Genomic DNA, 26,605 nt, shown 5'->3' on the forward strand with positions numbered 1-26,605 from the left:
TAATAACAACAACAGAGCACTGTTTCTACTGCTATTTCTAGGATTGATTTAGAAGAAAATTAGCATATGTAGGTAGTGTACTGTACTTGCAGCACAAACGTTTGAAAAGGAAATTCTGTAAGCAAAAAATGTTCCTTAGTTTGTTACTCTGCGGCATAAATGGGTGATGAGATGGAAGAAAGAAATGAATGGTGTTCCTAAGAATGAATATTGGGAAAACCAGCAAGACAACCTGACCAATAAAGAAAAAGGAGAATGGTAGGAAAGACAAGCTTAGGACTTCCACAAAAAGATCAGAAAATAATGAAGATGGTGAGGGTAGCCTGTTTTCAGCTGTTTTGAGACCAGTTTCATTTGTGTTTCAGTATTATGTCTAGTATTAAGCTATCAAATGTATTTTTAATGTGATAGTTACCATAATTTTAAAATTTAAAGAGCATGGAGCCATGAAGTGACCTTGTAGTCTTCACAATTGCTGAATTTAAAGTATATCATTTACTATAGATTGCATTCAGTGAAATCTGATCAATTTCTTTTTACAGCTAGAGTTGTACTTAATAAGAAACCATTCATCACTCCTGGAGGCCTTCTTGGCACTCAAGCTACAGAAACAAACAGAAAGCCACCTCCCTTATAATTTTTTTTTTTTTTTTAACTTTACATTTAAATCAGACAAAAATCATATCTTGTGGATTTCTGAGCCTACTTCTATTCTCACAAATGCTCACGTCCATGAGATTTTCACTAGCATCACAGGATTTCCTCCAGTGAAACAAACAAAACAGCAAAAATTTGAATGCACCACTCAGAAGATCATTCCAGATGAAGCCAGTGTCCCACAGCAGACTGTTCTGCAGTGCAGGCACCTGATACACCATAGAGAAGCTGATTAGCCTCATGTTTTTAAGCACATCAGAAATGCAGTACATAACTTCAGAGACCAACTCTTCATTCCACTGTAGCGAGTGGCAGAATTTCCCAACAAAATCAGAATTAGAAGCTAACAGTTTAATGGTAATGAATTATATTGAATAAACATCTTGTAGAACTCAGTAGCTTAACTTCATGTCCTGTCACATGGTTTAAACTATAAGGACACTGGTAAAAAGAGAGGGATACTGCGCTCTTCATCTCCAAATATTTTCTGTATCTTTTACTGTTTGAACAGATACTCTGTCAAGTGACATCAAAGTCCCACAGGCATAGAAATTACTTTTTTTCAGTAAAACCATAAGATTGAATATCTAGCCTTATTCTTCAATCTTTTTAAAAGCTTTGAACACTTTGAATTAGTCTCCCTTTATGTCTGTAGTGTCCTTAGTTTCTTATAGCCCTAAGCATGCTTGAAGTCAAGTCTCTCTTTGCACCTTCAGTGGCATCCCTATTCCACTCTTGACTTTATCTTGTGCTTTTTTTTTTCTTCTTCCCCAGCAGCCCCACTGCTCCCATAATGTTCTCCCTACAGGTTCTGACATCTTTGCCTTTCCTCAGCTTCAGGCAGCACAGTTTAAAAGAAAAAAAAAAAATTCTCTGCAAAGAGATGATTCTCTCAAAATATATATTTAGTCAAGTAGATTTTCTTGTTAGCCCCTGGTATTGATTCACTCCTACCCAAAGATTGATAGCTAAGTTGCAAAGTACATATCCCTAACAAATCCTCTATTTATAAATAAACACTTTTTCCCCTTTAGTCCTATAGAATTCTGGGACTACCTGAAAGAAAACAACCTACCACTTGGATTAAAGTAAATGAAGCTTCTTTCTTTTGCAAGAACATGGGAAAGGAGACAACAATAAACATATGAAAACCTTTATCTCTGGACATTTTCTTCCATGATAAATTCATGAATTATTATGAGGTGGTGGTTGTTTATTTCTTTTGGACTCACAGCCTTCTTTTTGTAAGTGATTAAATCTTTATAGTTCCGACATTAATGTCTTATAGCTAAACTAACATTTGTCCATTAAATGGGACAAATTAATCTTTGAAGTCAGCCCCAATTTTTCTATGATTTACTCATACATGCAATACTTTGGCTCTGCATCAGGACATAACTCACGTAGACTGTAGGGCTGCTTTGCTACTAATGTCAGGAGGTTGGCAGTAGCCTTTCAAAGAACTTTTCAGAGCTATTTTTAGACCTATTACTGACATCTCTACCTAAGTTTCAGCTGTGCCACCACGACATGATGACAAACAATAATATATGGTAACTCAAGTCACTAAAGAACAGCTGTTGATATCAACAAACTGATAGTCTTTTATACAATACATAAGACATTTGAAAAGGGCCATAACCTTACCAAGCATGGTTTAGAACAACTTAATTATAATACCTGTTGAATATTACTGTAGAACTCCATGTAAGCAACCAATCTGATTACGATGACAAGTCTAAACTGGAATTTGGTCAGTAAGAAAAGCAGAATAGAAAAAAATAGCTTAAAAAGTAAACCTGTACTGTCACTGTACTGACAGAGCCTGTTTTTTTGTTGTTGCTGTTCATTCTTAACATGAAGATGTAGAGGCTCAGGACTTAATGTTAGATCACTACCCATCCAGGTCTTTATTGTGGAAGCCTTATTATTGTGAAGGCTTTATCATGGACTTCCAGTACCTAAAGGGGGTTTACAAGAGAGCTGGAGAGGGACTCTGCTGGGGAGCGCAATAACAGGATAAGGGGGTAGTGGCTTTAAACTAAGAGAGGAGAGATTTAGATTAGACGTTAGGAAGAAATTTTTTCACTCAGAGGGTGGCGAGGCCCTAGCACCGGCTGCCCAGGGAAGCTGTGGGTACCCCATCCCTGGAGGCGTTCAAGGCCCAGTTGGATGGGTCTTAATCTGGTGGTTGGCAGCCCTCCTATGCCAGGGAGTCAGAACTAGTTTATCTTTAAGATCCCTTCCAACTCATTCTATGCTCCTACGATTTCTAAGATCCAGATCTGTAAATATTACTGATGAGCAACATTTGATATCAGTAGTAGTCTACTTTGAATCTACTAACATGTAATATTGTTTATTGTATTAGCCAAGGTAGCCAAGCCTTGCAGGAATATCTTCTACATACTGGAAATGAGAAAAATTCTCTATCTTCATTACATTTCACATCCCAATCAAAAAAACATATTGGCTCAATGCAAAAATAAGTACATCCCACTGAGCTTTTCCAGACTGCCAGTTCCTTGAATAAGCTACAGCAGTTACAGTTACAGTCTCTTCCAATGTCATCGAAGCAAAGAGGCTAAAGTGCCTGAAGTCTAAAATATTTGTAATCCTACTTTAGAAATAATGTGTTACATATGAAGATTTATTGGATTTCTTTTTTATTATTTACAACAATGAATGAATTCCAATACATTCTAAAATGAGTGATACTACAGAAGTTGTTGGGTTGGTTTTTTTTTTGGTGGGGACAAGAGCAGGGCATGTTACTTTGGTATGCCGCTTAGCCTTTTTTCAATTAACATACTCTATAAGCACTATAGAGGACTGTAAGTCCGGCACTATCCAAGTTGGTAAGGAATATTATGGTTTTCTGTAATATCAAAATATACAATCATATGTTTTCATGGACAAGAACAAGAAATACAGGTAATGAGGAGCAAAATACAATGAAATGAGCTGAGGCATTCTTTTATGTAGAACAAGTGCCTTGACATTTAACAATACAAGTGTTGTTGTAGAATCATAAGGAGGAAGAGTTCAAAAAGAAATCTTTATTTCTACATTCCGAAAGCTCTCTTTCTTCAAGTTTCCAATAAAATTTAGAAAGAATAATCTGATTTTTTTAGCTGTCGCCTTCAGTTTATAATAAAGCACCACAAGGAGAGGAAAAAAATAAAAATTACTTAGAAAATAATTTAACTAAACATGAAAATTCCAATATACTTTCTCTTTTTGTCTAGTACCACACAAGCACATCCGTACAAATGTAATGCTAGACAAGAAAGCAATACCAAACAGAGCTCTACATAGATATGAAGACCTGAATTGGATAATTGGCAGTTTTTGAAAATAACAAAAAGTACCTCATAAATGCTGGTGAGATGTATCATATCTTACAGATAACTGCATTTGTCACTGTTACATCAATTACTGCCTCTTCAAGTGAAAGAATCTGCTTTATCAGGAAACATCGGACACTGAATTGGATCTGTGCCCAGAGAGTTCTCTGGGTAGCACTGCCCTTTGAAAAGTGCAAGTCAGAGCTTCATTTCTCATCTGTAATAACTATTAATAAAACCACTTAATAAAGCAATATTTCAATTGTAAAGACTAGAAAATTAAATTGGGTTTCATAGTATAAGCCGAACTTCACTCGCTAGCTTGTATTATTACCGTACGCAACACATTCAGAGTAACTAGGGGGTCAGAGGGTAATTTTTATCATAAGATCACATTTTTCAGTACTCTACAGTCGGTCCATTGGTTTAATTTTCTTCAGAATTAAACAGTTGTTCAAAAACAACTATTATAAATATGCCAGATGGCATATATGAAGAAAAATTGGTGGACATCACCAAGTTAAGATTACCTGATGATGCCCATTGTGAAGGATTCTTAAAACTTTTGGGAGGACTTTTCATACTTCTGCTGACAATCAAGATTTGGAAGAATCTCCTCAGATTGTCCACTTGATCTTTAATATACTGCCACAACTTCTCTCTTGCACTCATTCTTCACATATAGCACAATGCCGCTGGCAATCATTCCTACATACAGAATTTAGAGTACAAATTTTTTCAGTCTTCACAACAGGGATGTTGGAAAAAAGAGGAACCAAGACAGGTCCAGCTTCCTCATAAGAGCTCCTGGATTCAGTAACTTTCCAATTCAAGAGGAAATTTTTAGCTGATTTTGTCAGGTAATATTATTTGTCCTGCAGCTCAGACTATAATATAGAAACAATATACTGACTCCTGTCCCTTCTTATTCCTTTCTGGCTGCTCTGAGATCAGCTGTTTTCCTGCTTCCTCTTGCCCACCTGCCAGCACTAAAGCAGAATGTGCCCCCAGAAGCAGCCAGCACCAACAGAAATAAACATCACAACAAAGGATTATAGGGAGCTTTAAATGTAACACATAGAAAAAAACAAACTGTGCCAAGGAAAGCCATTCCAGGACCAGCTTTTTTTCTTGGCTAATCTACAGAGTCTCACAAAAGTGAGAATGAAAGATCTGATCAAAATCTCAGGAATTAAGCAGAAGGAATCTGTTCCAAATATACTTCCAAACAATCCACTGTTTTAGTTGCACAACTTCAAATCTCAGCAAACAAGGTTCTGCAGAATTCAATCCAAACTTATCCCTAACCGTAACCATCTTTAACTACAAAGAAAGTTGTTGTTCTCATGGATCCTACCTTTTCACCAGTTAAACCAAGTTTTGTAGGAGAGAGGACTGCTTGTCTTTGTGTCCACTACTGCATTGATTGTAGTGTAAATATCAGGCTTCCTGCTTGTGGAGAAACTACTGCAAAGCGTCTTTCAGTTCTATTTGCACATTTCAAACCTCTGCATGGTTCAGAACAGGGAAGTTTATGTAACGTTCCAGAGAAACTGCAGTACATCATGGCTCATTTTAATTCAGGTATGAATACATGACATAGATGAATTCACAAAACGCTCCTTTCATCTGAAATTTAAGCAGTAAACCTTTTTTTCCCCTGAAGATTTAAGCTGCTTTAAGTGATGAAATTATTATATTTTCCTGTTTCTTTAAAGCAGTACTGGATAGAAACAGCTTAGGATGAATCCAGAATTTATTCAAAAAAGAGTACACCATCAGATATAAGGATATTTGAATAAGTCACTCCAAAAGATCTCAATGTTCTCTACAACTACAGAATGCAATGATTTTAAAGTTTGCTGGAAGCACTTCAGCATTACGGCACATAAAAGCAACTTTCCCCAAAGGGGAGAAATTTTCAAGTACTGAACAGAACTAAGTATCTGCTTGTAGAGATCAGTTCATACATCTGGGATATTCACCTATCTAAATACAAACTTATGATGCAAATTTTATGTCCATGCTGCCCACCACCAGTGCCCACACTGAACAACTTCCTTAGTAGTAATGCTGGTTTTATCACACAGAGAGAGCTATTTAAATTATTTATAGGAGGGAAAGTCATAGTGGAGTATCTCTGTACTTCATGATAGCACTCAGTATCCAGACACCCATCAGATGCTCAGAGTCCTGTTCAGAATGCTCTTTTTTGCTCCCACCACTGCTTCTTGCCCCCATGGCTCTGAGCCCCATGCCGTTTTCTCAGGAAGCTGGGTCAGAGCATCTCTGCTACTAGCAAGGGTTAGAAGTATTCCCTTATCTGACAACATTCATCTTGCTCAACCCTTGCCAAAATTCAGATTATTTACAGTACAGGAGTTTCCAAGTACAGGAGTTTTCCACTCTGTATTTGCAGCCTAAAGCACCTGCAAATATGCAACTAATTTTTTTGAAATCCATACAATTTAACTGGACTAAGCTAAATACTACGCCAGTCATAAACCCTTAAAAACATTTCCAGAGGACATTTGCTTGTCTTCAGAATGTTAAATGCAGTGACAACCAAAAATGATGGTAAATGGACGATGTATCTTTTTGGTATAGAAAGAAATGAACTATATTCTTCTAAAAACAACGAAAGCTGATGAAATTGAATTTGTCACAGGCAAAGGACAGTCAGACACAGAGCAGTGGCTGTTTTATAACATTCAATTTACAGCAAATGAGCATTTTGTCAGTATTTATTTTGACGTCTGAAAAAAATACCAATGACATTCCTCCAGACAAGGTTGCCTTATACAAAATAAAAGTGTTTTTTACAAGCTAATCTCGTAACTACAAGCAGGACTTTGAGAAGGAGAGCATTTATCTGCTTTTGACCTTAATAAGACATCCTGAGAAGAACTTTCCAAAAGCACCATGCACATTTTTAACATCGCTGCTAAGCAGTACAGTGAAACCTGTGATGCATTAACACTTCATAAGCTCAACAATTACTCTTTCAAGTACACAAGAATGCGTTCCCTATTTTCAAATGTTATTACTATACAATAGTTTCAACAACCACAAATAACACAGCACCCATCAACAGGATTTAGCAGCATAATGCTTAAAGGAAATTAAAGACATTCAAAAATCAAGCATTAAATTTTTTAGAGTCAACTATCAGCATGCTCACAAGGAAAAAACAAACTCATTTCAATATTTAAGCAATACATTCTTCCATTGGGCTTACTAACAAGAATTTTCATTTACAGCTTTCCTTCAGAAAATGTCAGGATTACCATCTGAACAGGGGGAAAAAAAGAAAGAAAGTTCAAATGCTGATTTTGGCATTTGTAACTTTTTGATGAAGTTTACTTAAAGATTAGAAAGGTATCTAGAAAAATAGATCACAGGTACTCACAAGCTAGTATTTCCTAATTCAGATGCTCAGCTTCTAAACTACAGAAAACAATTACATCTTTCACTAATGCACTGCTGTTAAAAACAAATCAGCAAAACACTACATGTGTTTCCCCTTCCGTACGGCTGGAGTAAGCAAACAGCGTTCTGTTATGTAGCTAGGTGAGAGACAGATTTCAACCTCCGCATGGAATTACTTACCCAGGAGCATGTTTCTCATCTACAGTTAGTTCTGCAGAATAGAAAGCTCTGCACAATAGATCTAGCAAAGGGAATGTTCCTGCAAACTCCTATTTGACTCTGCTCGAGTTCCGAGTAGGGCTTGAATTCGAGTTGCTGAGAAATGCGCTTTGCCCCATAAAGCTACTGGAATATTTTACTTCACTCTCATTGGTGAATGACACCTCTTCAGACTACACCAAAGTAAAGCAGAGGCATCGCCTGCTGGTGCCACCTTGATGTGAGGTAACAAAACCACAGGAAAAAAAAAAAGCAAGTAGTCCTTACAATGAAGTTTAAAAGTGAGGTATTTTTGTACAGCTGTCCTGAAATTGGTTTTAGCTCATTGCCTATCTTTGAGGAAGGCAAAAATTCTCTACAGAACTCCTGTATTACACAGGGTGTTCTGTTCCACACAACTAAGTATATAAATGGTAGACTACATTTAGGTTCTACAGAAGTGAAAGACTGATATTTCTTTCCACTGTGTCTGATTACATTACCTGAATTTGCCTCATTAGATATAAAATTCTGTGAAAATACTTCCTTTAAAGAAATACCAGCAGCAAGCAGGTTTGAGACTTTTTAAAAACTGGAATGGAATACCTCAAAAATCACCTCCAGTGCTAATTTGAACATGAAATATAAATGCTTAGAATGCTACAGCTACCACAGTAAGTACTTACTGTGCACTGACACCCATAACAGACTGGTTCTGCACAGTCACAATCAGCTTCTGCTGTGAAGAGAAGTTTCTTCTCACTGCAAAAGCCAAAGACTTTTGAGTCATCTGAAATCTGAGACCCGAATCATAAATTCCTAATGGAAAGAGGTGTCTCTGTTCCGGATCTCCTCACCCCAGGGTGTGCCAGTACACTCAATATAATTGAGGTTTGTGTAGAACTTCTGACGCTTCAAAACAATCTTACCAAGACCATCCCAGTAAACACGCTTGATAGAAAGAATCTTATCAAAACAAATACACATCTCACCAAGAAACCAAAGAGCATTAGGATAAGATATTTACTCCAACTGCTCAAATTTATATCACATAATATCTGACAACTCCTCATGGACAAATGGAGAATAATGAAACAAGATCTATGTGGAGCTCTTCTACCACAGTGTTTTACCTTAGATGCAGAGAGAGGGAAGATTTTCTTGATTTCCTCATTTGGTTTTAGAAAAGTTGAAGGATGGAAGGAGAGGAAGAATAGGATTTTTAAAAGCATGCCACCACTTGGAAGAAATTTCCTCAAACCTAGAAATACTGAAGAAAACCTTTCTAAACAGATTGATTTGGATGCAGTCCATAAAACATTCCAGTGACAAGGGCCTTCTCTAGGGTGGGATTATTGGTCACTCAAAGTAGCACACATGAAACTTCAGCCTAAACTTCTTAGTATTTTCTATGTTCTCCCACTTCCTATCCTCTCTTCTAAAAAGGACATTACTTTGATAATAACCTGCCAACGTGACTTGGCAGGAACTACTCTATTTTGTTACACATCGTGGATTATTTGGTAACCTTGTTAAGAGTCCTTTCCTATTTTTTATTTTTATTTTTTAACCAAGGGGAGGGGCATTACTAGCAGTAATGATCACAGAAAAACAGTGGAAAAAATGAATCAATCCTGACATAGAAAAGGACAAATAAAAATGAAACCCAATTAAAAATAAACCCCCTCTGATTTTTAAGCAAATCTTGTGATCTTGGAAGATGTGACTCATTCTCATTGCGCACTTGGGATTGGCAGCACCAAACCTCTATGAAATTTTATGTGGATTTTATATAGACTCAAATGACTTAGCAAGATGACCAGTATTTCCAAGTAAATACTACATTTCTCTCACGCTGACAATAATACTACTACTTGTATTTTCTGTGAGATATGGAGACTTAGAAAAAAAAAAAAGAAAAAAGAAAAAAGAAAAAAAAAAACTTACACTTTAAACCACAGAAGTGTTTCATATGTTCCATAAGCACACAGTATATCTGTGCGTTACAGTAAGACAAAATGGCAAGGGCTACATGGCCCCGAACCAGCAGGCATGCATCCTTCACTCCCTCCACTTGTTCAGTGTCTGTAATGTCTCTCTCTTGACAATGCTTGATAGTTTCTTGTGAATACCATCACAATCCACTAGTACTCTCAGGTTTGACCACGTAGTTGTTTGGGACACTGTAGATTTGTTTCCATCAGCAGCTAACCACAGCTTGCCCCACACAAGACCAGTCTTTAGCTGCAGATGATGTTCTTGTGACTCACTAACCACAGTTTTAGGATTTTAGTCTGCTTTCCAGCTCACATTAACCAAGCAATTTCCAGAACACAGATGATCAGAGTTTTAACTCCAAGTCTTCTTTTCATTTAAAACAAATGTTAATACCTTTCTACTCCTAGCAAGTCCACTGTCCCAAGACTGTGGAGGTCCCTGGATTATTTTCATGCCTGAGCCCCTTCAATAGTATGCAATCAGTGTTGGTCCAGCCACAGCTCCCCCATATTCCCAGCATGACAGCCTCATGGCTGAGGGCATGCAAAGTGCTAGCATGAGCCCAGCAGAGAGGATGAGGTGATGAGGAAGGCCAGAGAACACCTTTCAAGTAGCAGCTTAGAGCAGTCAGGCAGCTGTTCCATTATAGATAGTGCTAAAGAGCTGAAGAATCAACAAAAGCTAGAAAAGATGCTGAAAGAAAAAGAGAGTAACAGGAGAATTCAGAGGAGATAAGTTAGGGGGAAAAAAGGACATAAAAAACCACAGCATATTATGTGAGAGAAGAATGGGATGAAAGGCAGGGTAAAATGTTGTTATAGTTTAGTGAAAGGCAGAGGGGCAGAGCTGAAAGTACAGCAAAACCATTAGGGACCAATGAAATATAAAAGGCAAAGAACAAAGATAAATGAAATACAATAAAAATGAACACATTTTTTTCTCCATCTAGCTACCAGGTGATGACCTTCCAGAAGATAACGTGGTACAACATTCACAGCAACCTGGTACCTGCTACCACAAACCTCCTTAAGGTAAAGGGGTTGGCAAGAACACGCACACTGAGGCTGCTGAAAAGCAAGCAGACAAGCAGCTCTTGAGGAGCTGAGGGTGAATGCACTCAGGCCTTGCTCACAAGCAGCTCCCAGAACCCAAGGATGAGGAGATGACAGACAGTTCATCTGTTCAACTCCTCCAGTATCATCTTTTTACTGAAGTTAATATTTCCACACATATCCGATGCTTTCCTGGCATCTCTTTCATGTCACTGCTGAAGAAATGGGAGTTTTAACATTTGCAATAGGTTCTCTACTATAGCTCACTAATAAGTTTTAATTAAAAGAAAAGTGTCTTAGAATCCATCAATACCTACACAGAACTGGTATTAGACTCCCATTCTTCCTACCTCTCAACTTTCACATTGCTTTGGTGCAGAGAAGTCTCCCTAGCAGGCAACAGCATAACAGGCTTCTATTCTGACTGATGCTTAGGGACTCCAAGAATTGTCCTGTCAGGATGCAACTGAAGGAAAATGAACAGTATATGCAAGCATCCTTTATTTTCAGCTCAAGCACTGAGCTACACAGCCTTCCAGATGTTCAAAATTTAGTGCTTACGACTTCCACAGAAATTAACATCAAACTGTGATAACAGCATCCTACTGTCCAACCCATAAGAGGCTTGTGTGACCATGTTTGGATCCTTTAGGCTTAGTTCTTTCCTTTTGTGCATGAACAACTCTTCGGGCTTGTTATACTTGTTCTCTAGGCTGTATCTTCAGTACATCTACTACCTGCATACAGAAGCATTGCAGCAGATTTTCACAAAAGAGAAAAATGGTCTATAGTTACTATATGTAGTATTAACTGAAGACAAAATTCAGTACAGTTTTGACTATACTACTATGTACTACTCATCATGATTCTTAATCCTCACCTCTGTCTATCAAACATTTTTCATATGTTGTACAGAAGTGTTACTGTTAATATCTCAACTAAAATGAATATAATTAATATCTCAGGGAATGCACGATGAATAGATAGATGGAATACTGCAACGCACACTAATGAAGTACATGCACTCTCCAGAGAAGCTGACTTAAACCAGAGGCTAGTATAAGAAAAAAAAGACCTATTTTCAGTGAAAAATTCCACAAATATTCTGCCTCTAATAATAAAGGATTCACACCAATACTCCAAATTCTGCTACGTCTAAGAAGTGCCAAATCACCCATGATTTGTTTTGAAAACTCAATACAGGACTGAAAGTGAAGGTAGTGTCAGTAGGCAACGCTGCAGCCTTGTCCCACAAGCTGGGCTTTCTGCTGGCTGCGCTTGAGCAGTGTTTTAATCCAGTGCATTTTATGCAATGCTTAAGAGTCATCTTGGTTTAAATGAGAAAAACAGAAGTCAGAAAAGTGATTTAATAGCGTTATCCTACCATACAGACACATAGGAACAGGTGGGAGACACTGTCAAGCACAGATGAGAATCTGACCTGAGGTGAAAGTTCATTATTATAAGGTTCAGAAGAGAGCAGATGTTTTGGGATCACCCCAACAAGTAATTACTTCATTGCAGTCAGAAAAATGAAAATGACAGATTTACTTTCTGCTTTGGATCTTTTGTTATCAAACACTGGACAACAGAAACTTCCCCATATAAAACATCAGATCCTTAACCACTCCTTTTCGCAGTGATCACTGATTCTGATAGATGCATCACCTTCTAGTTCTCCAAGTTTGTTTGCATTAGATTTGTGTAACCTCCAGAAAAAGTTTAGAACATAAGAAATTATATTTGAAAACAAAGTTTTTAATCATGTGTTTATCTACTCCAGCTTTTGCTTCCAAAATTCAGATATACACTCATCTTAATGCTAATGGTAAAGAGTTCATAAGCAATGTGAATAAAGGAGAATCACAGAGCTTAACTAGCTGCAAGCTAACCTAAAAAGTTCTATAAAACATCCCTTGATGATTGTTATGTATTACATTAATGCTGAGGTGCTAAGTGACATTAAGCTCTGCAGTACTGAGTGCTGCATGCACAAGCTAAGAAAAAAATCCTGACCTAAGAGATTACAATGTAAGCAGAACCAAAAATGATACAGAAGTCAAGTACATCTCGATTCTTACGCATTGAATTAAAGCATCTGTTACTTTGTCCAAAAATGCCTGTGATATTTTCTGCTATACAATAGCAAATCATCTCTACTAGGCACATTCTTTTCCGTTGCTTTAAAAAAAATAAAATAAAATAAAAAAAGACCTACTCAGACATCTTTATTAGGGCTGGAAAATAGTTATCCCATCACAACAGATAAATGTCAGTGACATTGCTCCTGAAACACAGTGTTTTTATAAAGTGATGACAACATTAAAGGAAAAAAAAAGACAACAAATCAGAACAACAAATGGAACAAAAGGTGTAGCAGTGCTATGCCATTGACAAAGCTCTTTGTCACAGAGGAACAAGTGCCCTCTTGATTGTGGTGCAATTCAGGCTGGGAAATGGCACTTGGAAAAGGAAAAGAAAAAAAAAAAGCATGAATGCTTTCAGAGAAGAAAAGAGAGCAGTGGACATGGATTTGGGCTACTAAAAGAACTTTCAACAATGCTACAGGGGGAAGCTCACAGTGATATGTGATGATACCACTAAGAAACCTTATCTTGCTACTGGAGGTATTTGACTGCTATTGTGAATGCACTGGAAAGGAACTCTGTAAGTACTTTGAAAGACATTGCCTTTTTGACACCAGAAAACAGAAAATACTGTAGAGGTTCTGGGAGAGGAGCATGCTGTTAAAAACAAATACATAAAATAAATAAGAGTTAATCAACATGCTTCTCTCTATTGTTAAGGGAAAACAAACTTCAGTAAACCAATCACCAAAGGTGTCAGAGAAGGTTGTACTCAAAAACGTCAGATTGATGATAAAAAATGAGGACATTTGTACTGACACAAAAAAAGAAGTTTAGAACAGTTGCTTTGAGCATTTACATTGAAAATACATTCAAATCCTGTGAATGACTGTAAGAGGCTTCGGAATTTAAAAAAAAAAAAAAAAAGAGAAACATGCATACTGTTTGCAAGGACTAATATGCTAAAAAGTTCAACATAGTCAGGAAGTATAAAGGCAGTGAGAGAATCAAACCAAAAGAATGAATAACACATCTGGGTATATTATAATAAGGACTGATAGTTTAAACCCTATTAATCCTACTTAAATGACTATTTCCAGCTGATGCATAGATTTGATTCATATAAATTTTTTAAAAATCATATTGATTAAAGTTCATATTTTTGGCCAGAAAAATTTATTATTTTTTTTAAATGTGATAGTGAGAGTAAACAATAACACAGAGCCTCGCTTAAATTTGTGCTAGCCACGGCCCATGGTCACCTTCTGATGTTGAGTGCTGTGGCATGAGAACAACAAGATCCTGACGCAAGAAGAAATGGAACTGTGCAAGAACTACCATACCTGATTCACAGGCACACTCATTAGGGAACTTATTGGCAAACTTATGAGACATCAATGTCAGCTTCTGCTCAACTTCCTTTTTTCTCCAAATGGACATCTTCATTTAATGGCAGGGCAAAACAGGAAACTCCCGCAGATGAAAACACCTCCAACAAAATAGTGTGAAAAGGCTGAACGGTCTCATCATAATTTGGGCTTTCTGGCATGGCTTAACTGTGACACAGCGCAACTCACTGAGCACTTGTGTTAAGCTGTAACTGTAAAACAGATGCAGAGAAACACCTCCTGCTTCCAGCAGCTGAGTTGCTTCACTGGCACAAGCTGAGAAATACAATTTCCAACTCTCCTCTTTAAATGTGAAGGGAAATGTCTGTTCTGTGACTGCGCATTGGGTTTGGTCTTCTCTCACACAGCCTCTTCAAATTAGAAAGGCACATTCCCCAAAGCCCCTTCCCTTCAGCCCTTTCTCTTTATTTGCTACTTTCTCAATTTTCCTTCTCTTGGTCTTTGCATTAATCATTTTCTCTGGGCAGGTACAGTACTGGCCTCTTTGTTCATTCTTCTTGTACACAGAATCCTTTTACTTGTTCACAATGTTGTGTTGTTTTTGGTTTTGTTTTTTTTTTTTTGTGTTTGCACTATGTCTCACACTAGAACCCCAAAGTATTTCTGCAGAGCAATAACACCCACTGCAAGGATAGCTGGAGTGAATGCACACTGCTGCATCAGCACAGCCACTCTGCAGATGACAGAATGGGGGAAAGCTGCAAGGAAGAGTCATCAGGACAGCAGAATCCACACTAGGGTATTTTGGAAGTGGAAAATGTGCCTGATAAGCAGATCCACAGCTATGCACTGCAGGGGAGATTCTTTCTGCACTAAGGGAAGCTAAATGCCTGGACATTAGGACAGGGTCTGTTGTATAGAATTCCTTCTGAAACAGGCAGGCACATGCTGCTCTACAAGGAGACCAGTCTCTCCCTGAGCATGGTGACAAATAATAGCTCCTTTTTATTTCAGCTTTAGGTGCGAAAGCCAATTAAACTGCATAACTGAAACAAGACAGAGTTAATTTCTCTTGGCAGCCAATCTTCTCTTTCTACAGAGCCATCAAATTATGAACGGGCTTTGCAGAGATGGCATCCGTACCAATGCATCGGAACAAGAAGCAGATTTGTACCTGTTAAAATCCATCCCAAAAGGTTTGCATGTTCACAGATGCGCACCGTTGTTTGGAAGTTTGCAAGACTCCATAAGTATTTATATCTACTATGAATACAAGCATATGCTCCTAAAGCTGTGTATGAATAAGTGTAGGATGTACAGAAGGTTGGCTAAAAATTTCCAGGCTGCATTTCCAGGATGGCAGCAGAAAAAACCCTGCCTCCCTTCTACTTCCAGGAACAGCACCACAGCCCTGGGCTCACACAGACAGACCTCTGTCCCTATACTTTTGATGGAAAAACCCATTCCACGCTCCGTAGCATTCAAAGCCAACACTTCTAAAACATCACATGGTTTTTGTGTAAGGTATGATGCTAACAGCCAAAACTGCGGGGGCATCTTAGAGTGATTACTTCATTCTGAAATACTATCTCTGAATCACATGTTTTTTGCCTACGAGGTTATTCTCAGTATATAGATGACAACCTCTCTTTCCAGTCTTGATAAAGCACTAATCTCACAGTGTTAACCTCTAAGCTTCTTATTGATACCTTAGCTACCTCTTACCACAGGCATTTAGCTATGATATTTCTACCAGTGAGTCAGAGACATACCAGTTTTATCCCTTTGGGACAACCTGCTCACATCAGATCCTCTTCCTTTACCAGAAGTATTCACTCAGCTAATCTAAGCTCTGCAGCTTAAAGTACTGGCAGCAGTAAGTAAGGTCATTCCAGACACCTGTTATAAATTTAAGCAACCTAATTAGCCATCAGAGTTTGCCCCACCAGAATGGCATACGCTTTCAGTGATTTTCTTAACAGAAATTTGTATGTACTTCACCAGATTAGCACTGCAGTCTGCCACCTCGTTGGCACATACCCAATACATTGCAATGCATGACAGGACAGATTTATGCCCATAAAAACATAATTGAGCTTTTAATTGTTATATGGAAAGCACATAAGTATCACTTTTCTTCTTTAAATACTAGACATGCATATTCATTTTTTTTCCCCATCTGAATCTCATTCAGTTATTTCAGTACTGTTGCTACCTAAATACAAATATCAGAAGAGCAAAACTGACTAATATTTTCCTATTTTACTTATCTGTTAAATGCAATACTGGGCAGAAGATGGAGCTAGCACCTACCTACAAGCATGGCAGAGGAACATTTAAGCCTTATTTTCACTTGTCATTAAATTTGCCCTACAATTTGCCCTAGGAGTTAAGAGCAGTTCAGCATACAAATTTGGGTGTGAAAACTCACAAGCTTCTCCTCTCCCCGAAAAATCTGATTCATGTAGTGACTTCCTGTAGCTCAGCCCTGCTCTTCTGGGCTCTGCTCTGCTTTACTGCAAGTTCAGGTCACTATTCAGGTGGTTCTGTACTTACACAGGATACTCCCCCTGGGCACAAGCATTCAGAAATAGGGCTGCACAGAGCAGCCTGCAAGGCTAGGTCACACTACCTCTTTTCAGAGGTATGAATAATGCTGGACTGTATTTTTTATTTTATTTTATTTTTTTTTAAAATCTCATTTTCACTTCCTCTTGCAAAAAAAAAAAAAAAAAAGTGTCTGTTTTGTCTGGGAACAGATTAACTGAGGCTGCTGACTGCACTACAGTCTAAGTACCTAATCTTAGAGAAGGGCAGCAGGAGAAAGGAGCTCTCCCACTCCCAATCTACACGCACTTATTTTAGAATAAAATATTCACTGTTCTTGCATTTTCCCCTTGTTTTTTACTCTGGTGAGCATGTCATATCTTCTTTCACCTTAACAGTTTCAAAAGAAAATTTAACTTGCACCCAAAAGTTAAGCAGACACTTAAGGGAAGATGACCAAAATGGTTGACCTTGGGATAACTCACTAAGATTTCCTCTTCTCAGGATTCTTCCAAAAATTCAGTGCTAGAGAGAAATTCATTAACAAAAACTGACTTTGGTTTCTTATTTTAAAAAATATGATCTCTAGAGAAAGGCTAAAGAAGGACACCCAGGTAAATTAGCATTTCAGCTGATAAGTCATCATTAAAAGTAGGCATATTTGTTTAAAAGAAAATAACTACTTCAGAAAGGACAGGAATTTTAAATATTTTTTTAACTCCTTCAAAAACAGAGGGAAGATGATAGACTAATATCAATCTTGTCACAAAGCATATTCACTCTCCAGGGGGTTGACCAGTACAGGGAAGCGATTCTCAAATACATCACAAAAAAACAGAAGGGTCCCTCCTGAAATGTGAAAATAGTCCTTACAGAATATCTTTGTAATTTTCAGGAATAAATTGGACCTGCAGCCAAGAAACCATTTCCTGTCAATGTAAATAAACATCAAATAATAATAACAGAACTGCAAAATATTCATATTTCCACAATAAGGCATCAGCTAAACAGTAACTCATTATTTTATTTTTAAACTTTGAACAGTCACACATGTAGGCTCCTGTCTGCCCCTTCCTGATAGTTCACACCCATTTGTATCAGTCAGCATTACTGGCTCCTGACAAGAGGAAAACTGACTAACGAGACAAGTGTTGCTTCTGTACCAGAGCCAGATTTAGATCTGGGTGGAAATTTGAGATGCAAAGAAATGCCAGAGCAGCTTTGTCTCAATCCTTCATGTAACCTTTTATTTTCAGGGGGAAAACTGACCAATTATACTGCTAAATGACGACTGGCATCAAAATAACTTGCAGCCTCATATCTCTATTTTGAGGACAGATTATATCAGTAAAATCCAATGTATAAATAAAGGAATAAAAGAACATTCATATCTGAAAATACTTCCTGTGACTCCAAACAGAAAGACTGAAGAGCAGTATAACTAGCCCTGGTCATTCCAACCACTTCTTGAGATCTCAGTATGTAAAAAACAACAACAACAAAAACCCAAAAGCATGCTTAATCTTCACCAGTTTTGCAATATGTCACAATAAAGTTTATAATATAAATACATCTGCTGTTGATGCCAAAAAATGTACTAAAAAAGTAAACTAATATAAACCATTATTAGAGAACTTAGCTCCTCTTTGCCCTTATTCAAAACCACCATGGCAGTTCTTCAATGACTTCCACAGTTCTGCATGTACAGAGTTTCTTGTTTAAGTTCCATGTCACAGTCACAATATATAGCACAGTCCATAGGAGATGAGCAATTTTGGCTGGTAATAGATAGGACACCTAGGCATACAATTCAATAGTATGGAACCATCAAGATATCTCACAATGGAAGGGAAAATTCCCATCCATGCTAACTGATTCTGTAAACATCCCTGCAGGCAATAACAAACCTTTCAAGAGTCTACTTCTGATACAGATGCCTGAGAAAAAAAATACTGTTCTTATGACTAAATGAGCACCAAGTGAAATACTGTGATTTACAAATTTGAAAATAAAATTTTAAAAGTCCAAGAATGATCCAGTTAAGAGTTTTTTTTTGTTTGTTTGTTTTTCTCAAGATCTTTGTTGTTCCATGTATTTTCTGAAAATACCCCGCAAACATAATATTGGAACTCCATTTTTATATTCAAATTATAGAAATAAAACATGCAAAAAATCAAGGTTTGGAAAAGCAAATAGGAAACAACTTTCTAGGTTTCAGTTTCAGATACTGAAACAGGAGGAGAAATGAACAAAAAACCCAACACAAGTAAAGGGATAGATCTTTCATTCATCTTGTATGTCCCACTTCTGTGTCACCCAGCAAAAATGTAATTCTTCAGGAAAAAAAGCTGTATCAATTTTCAGTATAATAAATTGTCAGTTTCTTTCCTCTTCCCTACCATACTTGTATGAACTTTATTACTTCACTATTAAACTTCTTTCATAAATGATTTCCTCTCCGATATGCATTCAGATAAAGCAGTATCATAATAAGACAGACTGCAATAAGATAGCAGCTGTACCTCAAAATCTTCATAACTGGTTTTAACTCTTTCTATGTAGAGAAAACCATTCCTCCTCCCAACCAAAATGTCTGAAAAACAGATAAGTACTCTAACAATCTCTGTTGCTGAAATTTTGAACAAATCAGAGGATGAATTACTATATATTGTTACTAACAGAATAAGGAGATGACAAAATTGTGAACAGAGGATGAACTAGAACAAGCAAGCTGATGGATTGCACTAGCTTGAGATGAGCTCAAGAAAAACATCTCTCACTTACTCTCGCTTAATGCAGTGTCACTTTATTGTACTCCAAACCAGTCATGATCCCATGCAGCTGGGAGCCGTAGACACACAGGGTGCTATAACACACATCACACATACATCACTAGCATGTAATGTGGAACAGGATGTGCCCAAATAACTGCTATCATACTTAATGAAGTCATTGCAAAGTTTTTTGGCCAATTTGCAGCAACAAAATTGCTCCGAGGTGTTTTTACTGTGTCAATTTTTTGTTTAATAGCCATACAACCTAAAAAAATAAAATAAAAATAATAAAAAAAAAAATCAAGCACAGAATAAACAGTCAGAACTCCAGCAGAACTTAATGAAATGTAGTTCAAAGAAAATGTCCTTCCTGGAGTATCTTACCAAGATACCTAGGAGAGGTTTAAGCAACCACAGTATCATAAGAGAAGCAACAGAAAAAAAACAACACCTGTACAATAATGCCAAATTACTTCTATTCATCTGAACAGTTCACTGAAAGACAAACTGGAGACATTGTATAATTGTTAGTGAATAATGTTAAATGTTCATAAGCAAAGCATTGGATTCATTAAGGACAGCAGAAATGCACACCAACTTTGTAATCCTTAGATGCAGAATGTTGGGGGGGTGGGGGGGGGACAAAAAAAACCTGTTCATAATGTTGGGTATTTGCTATAATCACATCTGCCACTTCGGTTCTGTTTAATGTCATTAACACTTAAGTGAAAAAATAACAGAAATAAATTCTGCTAAATATTAGTTCAGGATATAATAGGTTTGCCCATCAACAGAAGAAATTAGCTTAAAATTTAGACACAGTCAGCTGCTCAGACATCTTCAAGAAATAAACCAGTTAAAGGTTGATCAGATTCTTTCAAACATCTCTGTTGCAATAGCATGCGAGAGATCAAGTGTTTTCTGATATTATTAAAACAGAGTCTTAATATTGCTTGTAATAGATGGCACTTTCATGAAGAAGCCATTATGGCTTTTTCCCCCATTAACGCCTTCCATAAAGGTTTTGTTTGTTCATTTTGCTTGATTAGTTTTGTTGCTTTGGGGTTGTTTTTTTGTTTGTGTGAGTTTTGTTCTGTATTGCTTTCTTTATTATTATTTCTATTCCATGCCTGTGCAAGAGAGAACATGCCTAAGCATGCTTAGCCACCTCACTGAAGAGGATACTAGCACTCAATTCCCAAGAGCAGACATATTTGCATAATTTATATTCAAAACACAAACCTCATCAAAACCTTATTAAATTTCTGTAATTATCTATTAGGTAGTTTCTGTTGTTGTTGTTTAGTTGTTCCCCCTCAACCCTCCCCCCCCCCCCCAATATTTTGGCTTTAACACTTTGTGCTTTATTCTCCCTTGTCACAAAGAGCATTCCTTCAGGGAACATCCTCAAATCGGGTAAATCCTGCTCTTTTCTCAGTTATATGCTTCAGAATTAGAGTTACTTTTGCTTCATAAAGGAGTAGCCAAATGAAAGTTCTGATCATCTAACATCAATTCTTTTGAGAAGTGTAAAATTTAAGAAAATTTTCATATTATAGTCATAGGCAAAGTCTATAATTATGCTGAAAGTATGAGATCTTTTTTATTTTTCCTTATCATGAATTTTAAATAAAATTGTTTGGGAAATCACATTATCATTTGGCGTTTCTTGATTTTATGCAGACTGCTTTGATTGTTAACACTTATGAGAGAGCTACAACCTTATCAGCAATAAAATGCCCACTGACCAACTTTCTATTAAAAATTATGTAAGGAATTAGCATTATGTATGGAAGTGAAGTTTGGTGTGCCACGTGGGAACTGAAAATTTAAATGTATCTTACTGTCAGCTACAAGATATACAGCATGCTCATTTTTATCTCTGAAGTTACAGAAACTGTGACAATTTTAAAATCAATTAACGACCTGTCACAAAGATCAGTCCCTCAGATGATTCTGCAGCCCTACTTTCCCAGAGTGGAACAGGTTCCTTGCTAGATAAATCTATCTGCAGATCTGCATAAACATATTCTGCCACAGAAGCCACACCATGAATGACTCGGTGAGAAGTAGCCTGGCTTTTAGATCAATCTGAGCCCACTCCCTCCTCCCCTCCTCCTCTTCAAAATGCAGCTTCATCAAGAATTTCTGTTCAGTAAGAGTCATTAGGCTTATTATAGTTCCAGATGACTTTGAGATCATTCAAAAAAATATATATAACTTAACACAGATGAACTATATTTCAGTCTTGTCCAAGTTACAGAAATACATTTTCATTGTTCCTACTCCTATGCAAATTCAAAATATATATTAAAGATCTGGAGAACAAACTAAATATTAGTCTACAGTACTTTTCCTTCTCTTTGAATGGAGACAAACAGAACCAACCCACAAACTCTTCAGCCAAGAGTCATTAATGCAAACTACAAGGTCATCATGATAAGAATAAAATCAATGGGATTGTCCTTCCGGGCTCTTCTCAGATATTGCTATGATGTCCCTACAGCACCTTCTTCTCCACGTTTTCTATTCAAATATTTACTCTGGTTGCAGTTTAACCTGTAGTTTGCTTTGTAATTTGTCAGTGCTCTGGTTTTGTCCAGAGCACCATTTCACACATCAAGGAGGACTGCACTGTTGTGCAACTGTGCTCAGTGCACATCCCAGTAAAGCTTGGTGGCCCACAGTTATTCTATGCATGTACTAATAAGCTCTGGAATTTCAAATAAAAACAAAGCATAACACATATGAATTGACTGACATTTAATTTATATAGGAAAGTATATAGCGTGAAAAATACCAATACTGCATTATCCAGGATTAAATTGGTTTTCAATAGCAACAACTGCAAGAGTTGCAATAACAAAATAGTTATTTGGATACCACTGAAGTGATATAAATCTCGAATATGCATTTTCTTTTTATTTCAGAAGAAATACAGCTATTTGTTCTGATTCAGACACACGTACATGTTATGCGCTGGCTGGGAAAAAAAATGACAAACCTATTATTCTTGAGCCTTAGTTATAATTACAGGAAATGAATGAAAAAACCCTACTCATTTTTGTACCTCAAACACAGATGATAATTAAGTAGATTAGCAGAATACAGAGCCTCTTACACTCCCCACTCTCCTTTGGTTAACCTGGAAGTGTTGTTTACTTATTTATTTTAAGGATAACGTTCAGAAATTCTTTGGTCTTAAGAAATTCTGATAAGCCACACATTCACTGAATGCATAAATCTTACCAAGATACTGACTTAAATTTCAGTACTGTAATCACAAGACCTGCAAATGTTCTCAAACAAAATGAAATTTCCAAAATAATCACACACCTAATATTGTAAATATTTCAAGGTTTTGAATGTACTTTGTTTAAATACAAATAAATAAAACTCAAAATGCTGTAAATCTAAAAAAATGTATACTTATAATGATAAATGTGAATGGCATTAATGGAAAAAAGATTACTAGGAGATATTCTAGGAAGCGTGCAGTTTCTTACACTTTGTAATTTTAGTATACATTGATATGTGTGCAACAATAAACAAAAGCATGCAGCAATGCTGCATACTTCTATCACATCGATTCAGAGCTGATTTGAGATTTGTTATTTCAACATAAAATGAGAACTTCAGCACAGAAGTTCTTTTTTTTCTATTGAAATTATTCAAGACAAAATTGTGTACAACTAAGAGTCTGGCACTAAAGAATAAAACTAGGTAAAAACTGAGAGGTTTATCAGCTAAATTGAAACCTTGAATTAAGCTAAATAATAGAACATACTGCCTGAATTTGAGTAGCACTGCTGATATAGTTAGAGTAAGTTCTGTTAGATCTTAAAAGCCCCAAATCCACTCTACCATAGAAATTCATCTACTTTAGCCTTTATTTATTTAATCAACTTTGGGAAATGAAAATAGAACCTAGAAACACATTAGAAGCCATTCTCCATCAATTGCGTAGAGCTTTATCACATCAATACCTCTCATATAGTTGTTGTACAGCATGTTTCAACAAAATCGCGTTGTAGCATTACTTATAAATGCAAGTTTATCTACCAAAGTCACAAACATAGAAAAAAAAATTAAAAAAGGTGATATAATCTGAATTCAAATAAAGTGGCACCTGTTCCAAGAAGTCTTTAACTCTGACACATTGAACATGAAATTTTTTACATCTTATTCAGGATTTGGCAAAACCAGATGGAGAACCTGACTCATCTCATGAAATGTGCCTCAGCATTTGATCTTACTGAAATCTACAATCCCAATAGTGCCAGTACCAGTGGTAAGGCTCCAGGATATCAGAGGCTGCAGTGTTTTTTACTGCCTTTGAGTAACTGCAGAGAAACCCATGTTTTAACTAGAAAGATTCAAGACAGTTACTCATAAACTTAAACATACATACAAAGTGCTCTCTGCTGCATTGCAAACCTTGCCATGCTAATCCTTGCTGAAAGATGTATGCTGCTTAGCTTAACCATTAAGCTGATATGCACAGGATGAACTTGAGTATTCCTGGCTGCACTAATTTTAATATTCACACTGCCGATATGAACAATCAAGAAGTTTTCAATTAATACCAGTTCCCTCCTTTCCCCCAACAATAACATAAAGCTGTAATTGAATGAAAAAAGTGCACTCCATGTTAGCAGATGAATTGAGACTCATTATTCCACAAGAAAAACAGGGATTTTTAATTTTTTTTTTTTTTGGGGGGGGGGGGGGAGGGGGGGGGAGTTGGGTTGCATCTTTTTTTTTTTAAACACAGATTGTAAACCAACTTGCCCTGTAGCGTCAAGTTTTTCTTTTAAAATTATCATTAGTCATTCCTATGGTCTATCACAAATAAAAGCAGCTACTGATTTTAAAGTCAAGACCTAATTCATTCACAAAGCATAATTTTGCAAATATAATATTCATATACTATGATAGCTTAATGCTTTCCGCATGTGTGTAAAGACAGTCCAGTCCGGCCAAAAGCAAAAACTTCAAGCTCCTCAATTCTTTGTACATGACCATCTCAAAGAAGGAAATCAGGAACACATTTCTGGAGCAGAAAACAAGTGAGCCAAAAAAACATTCCCTGAAGAGCACTCAGTACAAAGCAGCTTGGCAAACAGAAAACTTCAAAAAACTCTCAGGTCTCAAAGGTTCAAAGGCAAAATTCTACGGATTTCTATGGCACATGATTTGTAACTCTGCCTCAGAGACGGAATTTAAAAACTAATTAATATTAGCAGTTGGCATAACCTAGAGTTTATTCTTGTGCAACAGCTAAACTGTGCACAATACTTTCATATGACACTGTGATTCAGCTTGAGTTTCATGAAGCTACAATGGAACATTTCTTCACAGATCTAATTTAGCAAGTGGTAATTCTACTTTGATCAGTTGCTAAGTTGAGAAGATAATAGAACAACAGAGAATATCTGAAGGCAACTATACAGGACATGTTAAAGATAGAAACAAGCTATGTAAGCAAGACCAACCCAACATCTTTAAAAAACTCAGAATAGCAGGATTCCCTACAGTGTCCCCCAACACTAGGGACAATGCCACCACAGTGCCAATGCTAATTTTGCATTCCCTTCCACAGCCATTGTCAGGCTAAACTTAATATGACAGAAAAAGCATGAGAGGAATAGACAGCAACACCTACCTAATGCCAAATTAGCTTACCAAGATTGTGTTTTCAACACATGGAAAAGAAGAACAAAAAAAATCAGCTTCCTTTTGTGAAATATGCCACGTTAAAATTCCAATTTAAAACAAGTAATCTAGATAGGAAGTTCAACTCACTGCACTGGAAAGAGATACAGGTTTAATTGTCAGCACGAGAAAAGGAGGGTGATCAGGCAGACCCAGGTCATTTCAAGGATGTATGTTGTGTCTCCTTAGCTCTCTGCTCTGCAATCTCTTACACTTGGAGAAGCAGACAAATCTTTAATATAACAAACAATGAAGGCAGTCGCTGCCTTTCCAATTGCAAGTAAAGACCAGCTTAGTCCTTCAGAGCATAAATAGAACCCAAGAACTGTCAGCAAATATCTGCTCCCTCAGTAAAAGACACCTTCATTCACAGGGAATACACTCTGGAAGAAATCTTCCTAATAGTATGTTCAAGCTGTCAACAGCCACAGTCACATCATTATTCTCAGCTGGCAAAAATTAGAGCAAACATAATGGTTGACAAAGGCCACAGATTCATAGAGTTAAAAACAACAACAAAATAATTAAAAAAAAAAAAAAAAAAAAAAAAAAAAAAACCACCCAACAACTCAACCCCTTGTGCTGCAAGCATAAGATAAGGGTGCTCAGATTTGTTGTACCTAAATCCTCCTCCCCACACACATCCCAAAATACATCACATATCATTATATATTTCAGTTTCCTCCTGTTTAAGTAAGAATTACACACAAGTGCTCACTACTTCTCAAAGTAATTTTGAGACGTCATACTCGATGCCCATTCATTATAATAAGTGCTCAGGAGTGCGTACTAAAATAAACAGAACAAAATTTTATACACATTTCTTTAGCTTCCATATCAACAACTCATAGGTAACTAGCAAACAATTCTGTGTTGGCAGACATAAAATTTTAATCTTATTAATGGTTGCAACACACACAAGGAAGAAAAAAATATTCTGAGGATACCATAGAAATGCAATAAAATTAGAGTCAAAGACACAAATTATTGACTTTCAAAACAGAATCAAAGATGGTTTGGGCTGGAAGGAACCTTAACAGTCACCAGCTTCCCTATTGTGGACAGGGTTTACACCCAGTAGCTCATGCTGCCCAGGACTCCATGCAACCTGACCTTGAACGCTAGGGATAAGATATAAATACATACTTCCACATGTTCCTCCTGAAAAAAAAACTTGCCATATTTTTGAACTGCAGTAATCAGATTTTGCAATTATTTTATGAAAGACATGTAAGGCAGACATATACCTCAGTGATTTGAACTGGTACATATTTTCTGCTCTTGCAAGACACTGCAGTTCTGAATTCCCTTGTATATGCTATGCTGAAGCATAAAAGAAAATACACTGAGAAGAGAAACAAACAGATTATGCCCTGATTATGAATATTTGCAGCTCTGAACTAATTGCAATTCAATGTAATCATCTATCACTGTTTAGATTACTAGCACAGT

The 26,605-nt window shown here is 36.8% G+C and overlaps 1 protein-coding gene across 9 annotated transcripts in view; it reads right to left on the reverse strand.

The window, feature by feature from the left end:
- The window catches only part of ZNF385B (zinc finger protein 385B), a 153,287-nt gene that overhangs the window by 75,223 nt on the left and 51,459 nt on the right, over nucleotides 1–26,605 (reverse strand). The gene's annotated exons all lie outside the window — the stretch shown is intronic.

The sequence above is a fragment of the Lagopus muta genome, chromosome 8 (genome assembly GCF_023343835.1).
Source record: "Lagopus muta isolate bLagMut1 chromosome 8, bLagMut1 primary, whole genome shotgun sequence".
NCBI lineage: Eukaryota > Metazoa > Chordata > Aves > Galliformes > Phasianidae > Lagopus > Lagopus muta.